This window comes from Bombina bombina, chromosome 1 (assembly GCF_027579735.1).
Source record: "Bombina bombina isolate aBomBom1 chromosome 1, aBomBom1.pri, whole genome shotgun sequence".
In the NCBI taxonomy this organism is placed as follows: Eukaryota; Metazoa; Chordata; class Amphibia; order Anura; family Bombinatoridae; genus Bombina; species Bombina bombina.
In genome coordinates this window covers 494,369,260-494,384,158 of record NC_069499.1, presented here as the reverse complement: position 1 = coordinate 494,384,158, position 14,899 = coordinate 494,369,260, and the positions used below count along the sequence as shown (strand labels likewise).

Here is a 14,899-nt window from a genome sequence, read left to right as displayed (position 1 = left end):
ACTATATAATAATAAGTGATATTTGGCTAGAAGAGTGTCTCTAGGGATTAGCTTAGGTAGAACAAGATAACTAGGAGTTTGTCTCATGAGTCCTATCCTTCTGCCAGGTACATATCACATATTAAATGAGGTACTATTAACCTTATAAGTTGAACTATAAGATACACTCTAGTACTCTTCATGTTAGGCAAAACAGAGTAATATTATGCAGAGTCTCATAATGAGAGAGGTTAGATTAAAAAAAGGATAAGAGTTGGGATTTCAAAGTAGTATGCGTAGGATAGTTACAGGGAAGTTTATGTCTCTGCGTAGATAATAGCGAGTATGGTAGGACCTATAAGTAATCGCATTGTAATGATAGACTAACTACTATGCTCCAAGATTCTACAAGTGTGCGTGTTAACCAAAAGAACAAACCAAGATCTTACATGATCTCAACATATAACATTGCTGTATAGGCATATAATCAGGTTACTAGAAACATAGAGGTATAATGAGCATGTACCCTTTTTATGTGATACATACATAGTTCCTCATAAAAAGTGGCAGAACTTGTGCAATGCAGCTAATATAGGCCTATTAAAGGTGGCGTATAACAGTAGAGCTCTAATATACATTCTCCTGGGGAGTATTGTCTCAAACAGTATATCAACAGATGGATAAAAGTTAGCTATATATGAAAAATAATAAAAAAAAAAGGTGGTAGGATACATTCATCTAACATATAAACATACAGACGTGTATAGATGTTAGTGAGAGATGCGGATGCCACTAGAGTCTATGTTTAACATATAATTTCCAAATAGATGCCTAGTTATGTTCAGACTGATTTCAGGCTTTAACACCTTCATATGTAACTGAGTTCTAGCAGCTTTTTGAGGTGAGACAGAGATCTGTTATGTCGTATGAAAAGTTCAGTTCACTGCCAGTCTGTCACACTTATTGCACAGTAACCTATAGATCGATTACCTGCAGCTATATTTGAAACAGAGTTAAGTTATGGCATCCGGGGAGCTTTGAAGTATCTCTTGGTAATCTCCGCTAATGGAGTGGATCATCTGCCAGGCAGAGCTAAGCGAGGTCCTCCACCTCCGGAGTAAGAGCTGTTCTATTTCCCCCTTACCTTCCTGTATAGTGGTGAGTACCATAAGTAGTGGTCGCGTATGCTCCGCTAGTTGTCTGCAAGAGCCTCCCGTAGCCGTCAGAGTCCCAAGAATGTTAAGTGTGGGAGTCGCTTTCCTACCTAGGCAAGGAGGGGTAATGAGCTGAGGACTTTGGCCGGAGTTGATCCGAGCAGTTCTTACTGCTCCCGGTGTAGCGGCTTGTATGTAGAACAGGTCAGCTGCGCTTGGCTGCTTCGGCTCGCTGCTTACAGGTCCAGAAGGAATACAGGTTGAACCCTGACTAGATTGCCAGTCTAGTGGACGATCAAAGGAATATTGCAGAAGTAGTGAGTCTGCCGTCTGGGCTGTAATGTGAGGGTCGTAGCTGGGGAGGACAGAGACGCCATCTTTGTTGCGTATCTCCGAAATTGTAGACCTCAAGCTGTAAAACTGACTGTCTGCCTTAACAATCAGACTTTCCAGTAAAGAAATAAAGTATGTAGGGAGCTCCTCCATCCTAAGGGCAATGTAGGGAAAATATATATAGGCTCCCAAAATGCCAAAAAGCAAAGGTTTAGTAGTTAAACTTCAGGAGCTCTGTAAAAGTATGTCTTGGCGCTTTGGTAGTTGGCTCCGCCCCCCCCATTTGATTGTTGAATTTTATATAACATTTCTGAAGAAATGCAAACATGTAAATAGATACTTTGCATATTGCGAGACCTTGCTATTTTAACAAGCCAGCAGGAGGGAGGGAGGATCTAATAGCACGACCAGACAAACCCTTAACCACCTGCGACGCACAGGGTACGTCATGGTCATTAAAGGGTTAAATTATAGTTCTTATGACATCACTTTGTCATCTCTTTCTCAACCATCTTAATAGGGATTGACTTCACAACTATATTAAAAGCAACATAGACTAAACTGCCTGGCTGGGCAGAATTCAATTATTTTCTAGGAAAAAAAAAAGAGAAGAATTGCAGTCCCGAGCTGAACACAGACGGTAATTGTGATTGTGAGATTGCCACCAACAATTGGCTCACCGGCTGTTTCCTACTTAAGACCTGCAGCACTCTGTAGTACCCAGAGGAATAATTTATGTGTTTAAAGGGACAGCGGACCCTAAATTTTTCTCCCCTTTAATATGTTTCAGATGATCCATTTACCTGCTGGAGTGTATTCAATTGCTTACACATGGCTCCTTTCACTTTATTTCAGCATTTGAAATAGCTGATTTTGCCTGTGGTATCCTTACCTATACTGAAAGTTTGTATACATAAGTAATAAGTTAATTTGCAATTGCTCTCTCAGTATTAGGCTTTGGTTTACATACAGAGATAATATAAAGAAATGTGTGTGTGTACAGATAAAATTAGGATATCGAAATTTTAATGCAAACTCAACCCATTTTGATGGGCTGTGGTTTCAAAGAACAAAACCAGCTATTTTGTATACAAAAAATAAACCTACATATAAATAAACAATTTCTCATACATTTTATATTCATACAGTAAGCTCGTATTACAAGTCATTAGAAACACATTTAGGAAAAAAAACAATTTTTTCAGTATATTGTCCCTTTAACCTTTTTGCATGGGATAAACAAATAGAGTTACACAGTGAGCAGTGCAAAAATGACATGATCTAAGATATAAGAGAATTTAATCCTTCTACTGCAATGTCCCTTTTCACTACAATGTCTCTGGTTTAGATGCTTAGAATGATGTTCCCTTAAAATAGTTTGTTTGTTTACAAAAATATGAGTTAAAATGGGATCAATACAAAACACCATGTGAGGATTCAAAGGGGCCAAATTATCAAGCTCAGAATGGAGCTTAATGCCCGTTTCCGTGTGAGCCCTCGGGCTCGCCGGAAAAAGAAGTTGTGAAGCAGCAGTCTAAAGACCGCAGCTCCATAACTTGTCCGCCTGCTCTGAGGCAGTGGAGAGAAATCAACCCCATCGAATACAATCGGGTTGATTGACATCCCCTGTTGGCGCCGAATCTGCGGGGGGGTGGCATTGCACAAGCAGTTCACAAGAGCTGCTTGTGCAATGATAAATGCTGACAGCGTATGCTGTCTGCATTTATTGATGTGCGGCGGACATGATACGCTACATCGTATCTTGTCCGCTTGCACTATCATAAATTGGCACCAATGTGTTAATGGCTTATTATCGATATATCTATCTATATCAATCTATCTATATCAATCTTTATCATCTATATATATATATATATATATATATATATATATATAAAATCTATCTATATCTATCAATCTATATCTATCATTTATCTATCTATCTATCTATATATAGCAATTTATATCTATCATCTATCTTTCTATCAATCGATATCTATCTAATTCATCTATCTATCTATCATTCTATCTATTTATATGCCTATCATATTAATGAATATTTGCACATATAATCATAATGGTTTGGTCAGGTACAGAGGAAGAAAGTGTATCCTTTGTTGAACATCTTAATCAAAACAAGGCAGGTCTACAATTTACACATATCTTTGAAAATAAAAAAGTGTCATACCTTGATGTGGAACTAGAAGGGAATATAGTAGATGGAACAGTAATATCAACACTATATGTAAAACCTATAGCTGCTAATGCCCTTTTACAAGCAAAAAGTTGCCACCCACGCCATATGAACTATGGCATGGCAAAGGGCCAGTTTATTAGGTTAAAAAGAAACTGTTCAAGAGAAATTGACTATCAAGCAGAAAGTGAGATACTTTGGAAAAAGCTCAAAGCAAGGGGATATCCAGAAGGGCCCTTACGTAAAGCGTATCTTGAGGTCCAGAAAATCCCTAGGGCTGACCTGCTGAGACCTAAACCACAGAGAGCAGATAGAGAGTTGAGTGAAATTACTTTTGTGACTAACTATAACAACCAATATAGACAAGTGTGTGACATTATTAAGAGAAACTTGCCAATCTTAAGGGCTGATGAAGCGCTAAAGACCGTGATAGACAAAGGTTGCCGATTTGTTTCTAAGAGGAACATAACGATAGGTAACATTGTCTCACCTAGCGCTCTCAGGAAACCACAGAAAAAAAGCAGCTGGCTCAGCTGTAAGGGCCATTATAGATGTGTCTCTCATGGCTGTACAGCCTGTGGTTATACTTTAACTGGTAAGGTCTTTCAGTCAAGCTACTCGCAAAGAGTTTTTGATTGTAATTTCTGCACGAATTGCCGTTCAGAGTTTGCAATATATTTAATAACTTGTTCCTCTTGTCAGAAACAGTATGTAGGGTGCACTACACGTGAAACACGAGAGCGTATACGTGAGCACCTTAGTGACATTGAGAGAGGAAGGACAGCAACGGGGGCATCTAAGCATTTCATCCATGAACATGGAGGTAGTGCTAAAACATTCACCTGGATGATCATTGACATCATAAGGAACAAACCTAGGGGAGGTAGTAAAATCAAGGAACTCTATAAGAAAGAGGCATTTTGGATTTTCAAGCTATATACACGTATGCCAAATGGCATGAATATTGAGACATATTTGATTAATCATTGGTAGCCAATGGCTTGAAATTCCTTTGCCAAACACTGAATAAGATCCATTTATGTCAAACAATTGCCAAATATATAAGATATTAGGTCTAATAAATCGTGTTAAACACATAGGCCTAGATTTGGAGTTCGGCGGTAAAAGGGCTGTTAACGCTCCGCGGGCTTTTTTCTGGCCGCACCATAAATTTAACTCTGGTATCGAGAGTTTAATCAAATGCTGCGTTAGGCTCCAAAAAAGGAGCGTAGAGCATTTTTACCGCAAATGCAACTCTCAATACCAGAGTTGCTTACGGACGCGGCCGGCCTCAAAAACGTGCTCGTGCACGATTCTCCCATAGGAAACAATGGGGCTGTTTGAGCTGAAAAAAAACCTAACACCTGCAAAAAAGCAGCGTTCAGCTCCTAACGCAGCCCCATTGTTTCCTATGGGGAAACACTTCCTACGTCTGCACCTAACACCCTAACATGTACCCCGAGTCTAAACACCCCCAACCTTACACTTATTAACCCCTAATCTGCCGCCCCCGCTATCGCTGACCCCTGCATATTTTTTTAAACCCCTAATCTGCCGCTCCGTAAACCGCCGCAACCTACGTTATCCCTATGTACCCCTAATCTGCTGCCCTAACATCGCCGACCCCTATATTATATTTATTAACCCCTAATCTGCCCCCCTCAACGTCGCCGACACCTGCCTACACTTATTAACCCCTAATCTGCCGAGCGGACCTGAGCGCTACTATAATAAAGTTATTAACCCCTAATCCGCCTCACTAACCCTATCATAAATAGTATTAACCCCTAATCTGCCATCCCTAACATCGCCGACACCTACCTTCAATTATTAACCCCTAATCTTCCGATCGGAGCTCACCGCTATTCTAATAAATGGATTAACCCCTAAAGCTAAGTCTAACCCTAACACTAACACCCCCCTAAGTTAAATATAATTTTTATCTAACGAAATAAATTAACTCTTATTAAATAAATGATTCCTATTTAAAGCTAAATACTTACCTGTAAAATAAATCCTAATATAGCTACAATATAAATTATAATTATATTATAGCTATTTTAGGATTAATATTTATTTTACAGGCAACTTTGTAATTATTTTAACCAGGTACAATAGCTATTAAATAGTTAAGAACTATTTAATAGTTACCTAGTTAAAATAATAACAAATTTACCTGTAAAATAAATCCTAACCTAAGATATAATTAAACCTAACACTACCCTATCAATAAAATAATTAAATAAACTACCTACAATTACCTACAATTAACCTAACACTACACTATCAATAAATTAATTAAACACAATTGCTACAAATAAATACAATTAAATAAACTAGCTAAAGTACAAAAAATAAAAAAGAACTAAGTTACAGAAAATAAAAAAATATTTACAAACATAAGAAAAATATTACAACAATTTTAAACTAATTACACCTACTCTAAGCCCCCTAATAAAATAACAAAGCCCCCCAAAATAAAAAAATTCCCTACCCTATTCTAAATTAAAAAAGTTACAAGCTCTTTTACCTTACCAGCCCTGAACAGGGCCCTTTGCGGGGCATGCCCCAAGAAGTTCAGCTCTTTTGCCTGTAAAAAAAAACATACAATACCCCCCCCCCAACATTACAACCCACCACCCACATACCCCTAATCTAACCCAAACCCCCCTTAAATAAACCTAACACTAATCCCCTGAAGATCTTCCTACCTTGTCTTCACCATCCAGGTATCACCGATCCGTCCTGGCTCCAAGATCTTCATCCAACCCAAGCGGGGGTTGGCGATCCATAATCCGGTGCTGAAGAGGTCCAGAAGAGGCTCCAAAGTCTTCCTCCTATCCGGCAAGAAGAGGACATCCGGACCGGCAAACATCTTCTCCAAGCGGCATCTTCGATCTTCTTCCATCCGGAGCGAAGCGGCAGGATCCTGAAGACCTCCAGCGCGGAACATCCATCCGGACCGACGACAGAACGACGAATGACTGTTCCTTTAAGGGACGTCATCCAAGATGGCGTCCCTCGAATTCCGATTGGCTGATAGGATTCTATCAGCCAATCGGAATTAAGGTAGGAATTTTCTGATTGGCTGATGGAATCAGCCAATCAGAATCTAGTTCAATCCGATTGGCCGATCCAATCAGCCAATCAGATTGAGCTCGCATTCTATTGGCTGATCGGAACAGCCAATAGAATGCGAGCTCAATCTGATTGGCTGATTGGATCAGCCAATCGGATTGAACTTGATTCTGATTGGCTGATTCCATCAGCCAATCAGAAAATTCCTACCTTAATTCCGGTTGGCTGATAGAATCCTATCAGCCAATCGGAATTCGAGGGACGCCATCTTGGATGACGTCCCTTAAAGGAACAGTCATTCGTCGTTCAGTCGTCGGTCCGGATGGATGTTCCGCGCTGGAGGTCTTCAGGATCCTGCCGCTTCGCTCCGGATGGAAGAAGATCGAAGATGCCGCTTGGAGAAGATGTTTGCCGGTCCGGATGTCCTCTTCTTGCCGGATAGGAGGAAGACTTTGGAGCCTCTTCTGGACCTCTTCAGCACCGGATTATGGATCGCCAACCCCCGCTTGGGTTGGATGAAGATCTTGGAGCCAGGACGGATCGGTGATACCTGGATGGTGAAGACAAGGTAGGAAGATCTTCAGGGGATTAGTGTTAGGTTTATTTAAGGGGGGTTTGGGTTAGATTAGGGGTATGTGGGTGGTGGGTTGTAATGTTGGGGGGGGGTATTGTATGTTTTTTTTTTACAGGCAAAAGAGCTGAACTTCTTGGGGCATGCCCCGCAAAGGGCCCTGTTCAGGGCTGGTAAGGTAAAAGAGCTTGTAACTTTTTTAATTTAGAATAGGGTAGGGAATTTTTTATTTTGGGGGGCTTTGTTATTTTATTAGGGGGCTTAGAGTAGGTGTAATTAGTTTAAAATTGTTGTAATATTTTTCTTATGTTTGTAAATATTTTTTTATTTTCTGTAACTTAGTTCTTTTTTATTTTTTGTACTTTAGCTAGTTTATTTAATTGTATTTATTTGTAGCAATTGTGTTTAATTAATTTATTGATAGTGTAGTGTTAGGTTAATTGTAGGTAATTGTAGGTAGTTTATTTAATTATTTTATTGATAGGGTAGTGTTAGGTTTAATTATATCTTAGGTTAGGATTTATTTTACAGGTAAATTTGTTATTATTTTAACTAGGTAACTATTAAATAGTTCTTAACTATTTAATAGCTATTGTACCTGGTTAAAATAATTACAAAGTTGCCTGTAAAATAAATATTAATCCTAAAATAGCTATAATATAATTATAATTTATATTGTAGCTATATTAGGGTTTATTTTACAGGTAAGTATTTAGCTTTAAATAGGAATCATTTATTTAATAAGAGTTAATTAATTTCGTTAGATAAAAATTATATTTAACTTAGGGGGGTGTTAGTGTTAGGGTTAGACTTAGCTTTAGGGGTTAATCCATTTATTAGAATAGCGGTGAGCTCCGATCGGAAGATTAGGGGTTAATAATTGAAGGTAGGTGTCGGCGATGTTAGGGAGGGCAGATTAGGGGTTAATACTATTTATGATAGGGTTAGTGAGGCGGATTAGGGGTTAATAACTTTATTATAGTAGCGCTCAGGTCCGCTCGGCAGATTAGGAGTTAATAAGTGTAGGCAGGTGTCGGCGACGTTGTGGGGGGCAGATTAGGGGTTAATAAATATAATATAGGGGTCGGCGGTGTTAGGGGCAGCAGATTAGGGGTACATAGGGATAACGTAGGTGGCGGCGCTTTGCGGTCGGAAGATTAGGGGTTAATTATTTTAAGTAGCTGGCGGCGATGTTGTGGGGGGCAGGTTAGGGGTTAATAAATATAATACAGGGGTCGGCGGGGTTAGGGGCAGCAGATTAGGGGTACATAAATATAACGTAGGTGGCGGTCGGCAGATTAGGGGTTAAAAATTTTAATCGAGTGTCGGCGATGTGGGGGGAGCTCGGTTTAGGGGTACATAGGTAGTTTATGGGTGTTAGTGTACTTTAGGGTACAGTAGTTAAGAGCTTTATGAACCGGCGTTAGCCAGAAAGCTCTTAACTCCTGCTATTTTCAGGCGGCTGGAATCTTGTCGTTAGAGCTCTAACGCTCACTTCAGAAACGACTCTAAATACCAGCGTTAGAAAGATCCCATTGAATAGGCTACGCAAATGGCGTAGGGGGATCTGCGGTATGGAAAAGTCGCGGCTGAAAAGTGAGCGTTAGACCCTTTAATCACTGACTCCAAATACCAGCGGGCGGCCAAAACCAGCGTTAGGAGCCTCTAACGCTGGTTTGACGGCTACCGCCGAACTCCAAATCTAGGCCATAGATAGTAGTAATGAGGTACTAGCGGAGCTTTGGGGCTTGTTTTTCAGAATGAGAAATGTTAATCACACAAAAATAGTCCATATATGGCCCGCTTTAGGGTAGAATGTGTTGACATTTAAAAGAAACCTAAAATTAATGTGAGAATAAAATCACTCATAATTAATAATTAATTCAGCAGCATTTCTAACTTGAGGAAGAGAGAGTTTGGTAAAATTTAAAGCAATAATATTTATAGCTATAGGGAGTATAAGTTGCAAAACAAAAATATAAAAATAAGAACTAATGTCAATTCAGTATATACAGAGACATGTATTTATATTAGTCCAGAAACAGTTTTGCAGGGATGCAACTAACAATATACTAATAGGATTTCCAGCTATAATATTAATTACAACAACTAAATAAAAAAAAAAAAAAAAAAAAGAATTGAAGCAAATGGCTTTAACTGGATAGTATATATACATACATAATCAATATGATCTAGTAATAACAATCATATGTAAATTAAGTAAGTTCATAATAAAGAGAAACACTGATCAAATATGAGCACATATAGTTTCCAATAAAGGGTTAACAATAGAATAGAGGCATAGCACAGACTACCAATCAAACAACAGAGAGTGGAATAAAACCACACAGCTGAGACTGACAAGGAGAGTCTATGAATAAGGCCAGTCAGGGCCGAAACATGTTAGACGTGTCTATCTGTCTGTGCCATGTTTTTCTACATTTTTAAGCTATGGAATTTTTTTAATGGATGAAATAAAGGACTTTTAGTTTTTAAACCAGTTGCCATATTTCTTGTTTGGTCTGAGCTATTTGCACATATAGCCATAGGATGTATAAAACATTACAAAAAAGTGTGTATTTATGACTTTTAAGTAAAAAACATGGTACAACAGGGCTTTCTACAACATCAAACATAGCAGCCAGCAACAGCAATGGCTAACTAAAACCACATGCAATACTCCAACAACAGGCCCAATTACTCCCTCTGCCACCCTCTGTAACTTCCATCCAACCACTGAGAATGAAGTTTCTTCCTTACAATATTCCTCACGCCTCACTACCTGTCCACTCGACCCTATCCCTTCCCATCTAATTCCCTCCCTATCTTCCACCCTCACTCCTGCTCTTACCCACATCTTCAACCTATCTCTCTCTACCGGCTCATTCCCATCTTCTTTCAAACACGCAAAAGTCACTCCCATACTCAAAAACCCTCCCTCAACCCTAATTCTCCTGAAAGCTACCGCCCCATATCACTGCTTCCACTAACATCAAAACTCCTTGAAAAATTAGTTTACAATCACCTAACCCACTTCCTGTCCGCCAACTCCTTGCTTGACCCACTGCAATCCGGATTCCGCCCAAAACACTCAACTGAGACTGCCCTTACCAAGGTCACAAACGATCTTCTCTCTGCTAAAAATATTGGCCACTACTCTATACTCATCTTACTCAGCTGCCTTCGACACAGTTGACCACCCCCTCCTCCTACAGACCCTTAGCTCTTTTGGCCTCTGTGACACTGCTCTTTCCTGGATTCACTCCTATCTTTCTCTCCTATGCCTCTGTCTGTTGGAATACCTCAAGGATCTGTTCTGGGTCCTCTACTCTTCTCCATCTATACTTCTTCGCTGGGTAAACTTATCAACAGTTATGGTTTCAAATATCACCTCTATGCTGATGACACCCAGATCTACCTCTCCACCCCTGCTCTCTCTCCCTCTGTCCTCTCTCATGTCAGCAACTGCTTATCTGGTATTTCTTCCTGGATGGCCTCTCACCACCTAAAGATTAACATGTCCAAGACTGAGCTCCTTCTTATCCCCCCCCTCAAGCTCTACGCCGACTTCTGACTTCTCTATCCCTGTTGACGGCATCACCATTTCTCCATCGCCCCAAGTCCGCTGCCTCGGAGTCACACTTGACTCAAACCTATCCTTCATCCCCCATATCCAATCACTTTCTACATCCTGCCGCAATCATCTACGAAATATTTCTAAAATTCGCCCTTTTCTGAGTGCTGACACCACAAAGCAAATAATTCACTCCCTTGTTATCTCCCGACTTGACTACTGCAACAATCTACTCGCTGGCCTTCCTCTTTCCCGCCTCTCCCCCCTTCAATCCATCCTAAATGCCTCTGCCAGGCTGATCCACCTTTCCCGTCCTTCTGTATCTGCTGCTCCTCTCTGTGAGTCCCTTCATTGGCTCCCCATTCACAGCAGAATTAAATTCAAAATTCTCACCCTTACATACAAAACTCTCACCAACGCAGCTCCCCTCTACCTATCCTCTCTAATACACAAGTATACTCCAGCCCGTCCACTAAGATCCAACAATGACCTGCTCCTTGCATCCGCAACTATCACCTCCTCTCATGCTAGACTGCAGGACTTCTGTCGTGCAGCACCTACCCTCTGGAACACTCTCCCTCGTGCTGTCAGGCTTTGCCCTAATCTTTCTTCCTTTAAATGCTCCCTGAAGACTTTTCTGTTCAGGGAAGCCTACCACCCAACTCAATAAAAAATTAATTTCACTTACCTAATATTTCCCTCATCTAACTCTGTATTAACATCCTTCTCAATCTTGCAGTCCTCACTTCCTGTTTCTCAACCTCCTACCCTTCTAGATTGTAAGTTCCCACGGGAATAGGGCCCTCAATCCCTCCTGTATGTGTTTGTAAATTTTGTCCTGTATCTTACAAGTCTTGTATTGTTTTATTTAAATGAATCGTATCCATGGACAGCGCTGCAGAATATGTTGGCGCTTAATAAATAAAGTATAATAATAATAATAATAAAAGCCTGACATTTTATATGGGTTTTTGTAATGGGCCTGAATTAATGTTCTAACAATATATACCTCCTTTTACAGTCTAAATATTAATTATTAATAGTAAAAAAGTATACTGAGATATCGTTGCATGTAGTCAATCCCTTTATTTAAATTCAAATGACACATATTATTCCCACTGACTAAACAAATTGTGATTAATTTCCTGAACGTCAAGATCAAAAAGTTCTCTCACAAGACCTATAATTGTTTAAAAAAAGACACACAAAAAAAACAATTCTGAAAATACCTCAATAACCTTCTTAGTGAAGACAGATGCTATGTCCTGGGAACTATTAGACAAATAAAAGGATATACCATAGAAGATACTGAAAGATGTACATATAAGGATTAGAAAAAAACCTGTTTATGAATTTATAAACTTAAGTGGACATTATACACTCATCTTTTCTTTGCATAAATGTTTTGTAGATGATCTATTTATATAGTCCATAACGGGGTTTTTTTTTTTTTTTTTTTTTTTTAAATGTATAGCTTTGCTTATTTTTAAATAACATTGCTCTATTTTCAGTCTACTAACCAAGCCCCAAACTTTTATGAGAATACCGGGCCCCATCCGATAATCAGCGTCGCCCGCAAAAGCCGGCAACGCCATTTTTTGCGTGGGTTTGGTATCCTATATGCGGCATGTATATTTCACCCGTTGGACGTAGTTTTTTCACCCATAGACTAACATATAAAACCCACGCAATTTGGTATCCAATATCCAGCGCAAGGCCTTAAGTGGCGAAAATGGAGAAATCTTACTCCATTTTCACCTCGCCATAAAATGCAGCCGTAGCAGGCCTTGCGCTGAGTATGGGAGCACCGTAACTCCCTAAAATGCCTGCAAAAAAAAAACTAACACCTAACGCATGCGCAATGTCTATCTACCTGTCAACCGCAATCCCCCACCGCAATACCTAATAAAGTGTATTAACCCCTAAACCGCCGCTCCCGGAGCCCACCGCCACCTACATTATATGTATTAACCCCTAAACCGCCGCTCCCGGACCCCGCCGCACCTAAATAAAGTGTTTAACCCCTAAACCGCCGCTCCCGGACCCCGCCGCCACCTACATTAAATTTATGAACCCCTAATCTGACCCCCCTACACCGCCGCCACCTACATTAAATATATTAACCTCTAATCTGACCCCCTACACCGCCGCCACCTACATTAAATGTATTACCCCCTAAACCTAAGTCTAACCCTAACACCCCCCTAACTTAAAGGGACATGAAACCCACATTTTTTCTTTCATGATTTAGAAAGAGAATGCAGTTTTAAACATCTTTCTAATTTACTTATATTATCTAATTTGTTTTATTATCTTGATATTCTTTGCTGAAAATCATATCTAGATATGCTCAGTAGCTGCTGATTGGTTGCTGCACATAGAAGCCTTGTGTGATTGCCTCACCATGTGCATTGCTTTTTCTTCAACTAAGAATATCTAAAAAATTAAGCAAAATAAATAATAGAAGTAAATTGTAATGTTGTTTAAATTTATATTCTCTATCTGAATCCTGAAAGAAAGATTTTGGGTTTAGTGGCCCTTTAATTATTATTTAAATACATCTAAATAATATTAATATTATTAACTAAATTATTCCTATAAATACTTACCTATAAAATAAACCCTAAGATAGCTACAATATAATTAATAATTACATTGTAGCTATTTTAGGATTTATTTTTATTTTACAGGCAACTTTGTATTTATTTTAACTAGGTACAATAGCTATTAAATAGTTAATAACTATTTAATAGCTACCTAGTTAAAATAATTACAAAATTACCTGTAAAATAAATCCTAACCTAAGTTACAAATACACCTAACACTACACTATCAATAAATTAATTAAATAAATTAACTACAATTATCTAAAATAAAATACAATTAAATAAACTAAACTATAGTACAAAAAACCCCCACTAAATTACAAAAAAATAAAAAAATATTACAAGAAATTTAAACTAATTACACCTAATCTAAGCCCCCTAATAAAATAAAAAAAGCCCCCCAAAATAATAAAATTCCCTATTCTAAACTAAATTACAAATAGCCCTTAAAAGGGCCTTTTGCGGGGCATTCCCCCAAAGTAATCAGCTCTTTTACCTGTAAAAAAAAGAAAAATCCCCCTCCCAACATTACAACCCACCACCCACACACCTTTACTCTAAAACCCACCCGATCCCCCCTTAAAAAAACCTAACACTACCCCATTTAAGATCACCCTACCTTGAGCCGTCTTCACCCAGCCGGGCCGAAGTCTTCCTCCGATGGGCCAGAAGAGGACATCCAGATCGGCAGAAGTCTTCATCCTATCCGGGCAGAAGAGGACATCTGGACCGGCAGACGTCTTCATCTAAGCGGCATCTTCTATCTTCATCCATAGAATTGACCTTGCATTCTATTGGCTGATCCTATCAGCCAATTGGATTGAACTTCAATCTGATTGGTTGATCAAATCAACCAATCAGATTTTCCCTACCTTAATTCCGATTGACTGATAGAATCCTATCAGCCAATCGGAATTCGAGGGACGCCATCTTGGATGACGTCATTTAAAGGAATATTCATTCGTCGTTAGTCCGTCGGCCTAGAAGGATGTTCCGCACCGGAGGTCTTCAAGATGGAGCCGTTCCTCGTCGGATGGATGAAGATAGAAGATGCGCTTGGATGAAGACATCTGCTGGTCTGGATGTCCTCTTCTGGCCCATCGGATGAAGACGGCTCAAGGTAGGGTGATCTTCAATGGGCTAGTGTTAGGTTTTTTTAAGGGGGGGATCGGGTGGGTTTTAATGTTGGGGGGGATTGTTCTTTTTTTTACAGGTAAAAGAGCTGATTACTTTGGGGGAATGCCCCGCAAAAGGCCCTTTTAAGGGCTATTTGTAATTTAGTTTAGAATAGGGAATTTTATTATTTTGGGGGGCTTTTTATTTTATTAGGGGGCTTAGATTAGGTGTAATTAGTTTAAACTTCTTGTAATATTTTTTTATTTTTTGTAATTTAGTGGGGGTTTTTTGTTC

At 39.3% G+C, this 14,899-nt stretch overlaps 1 protein-coding gene across 3 annotated transcripts in view; it reads right to left on the bottom strand.

Annotated features, from left to right (window-relative positions):
- The window catches only part of HECW2 (HECT, C2 and WW domain containing E3 ubiquitin protein ligase 2), a 746,182-nt gene that overhangs the window by 287,473 nt on the left and 443,810 nt on the right, over window positions 1–14,899 (bottom strand). The gene's annotated exons all lie outside the window — the stretch shown is intronic.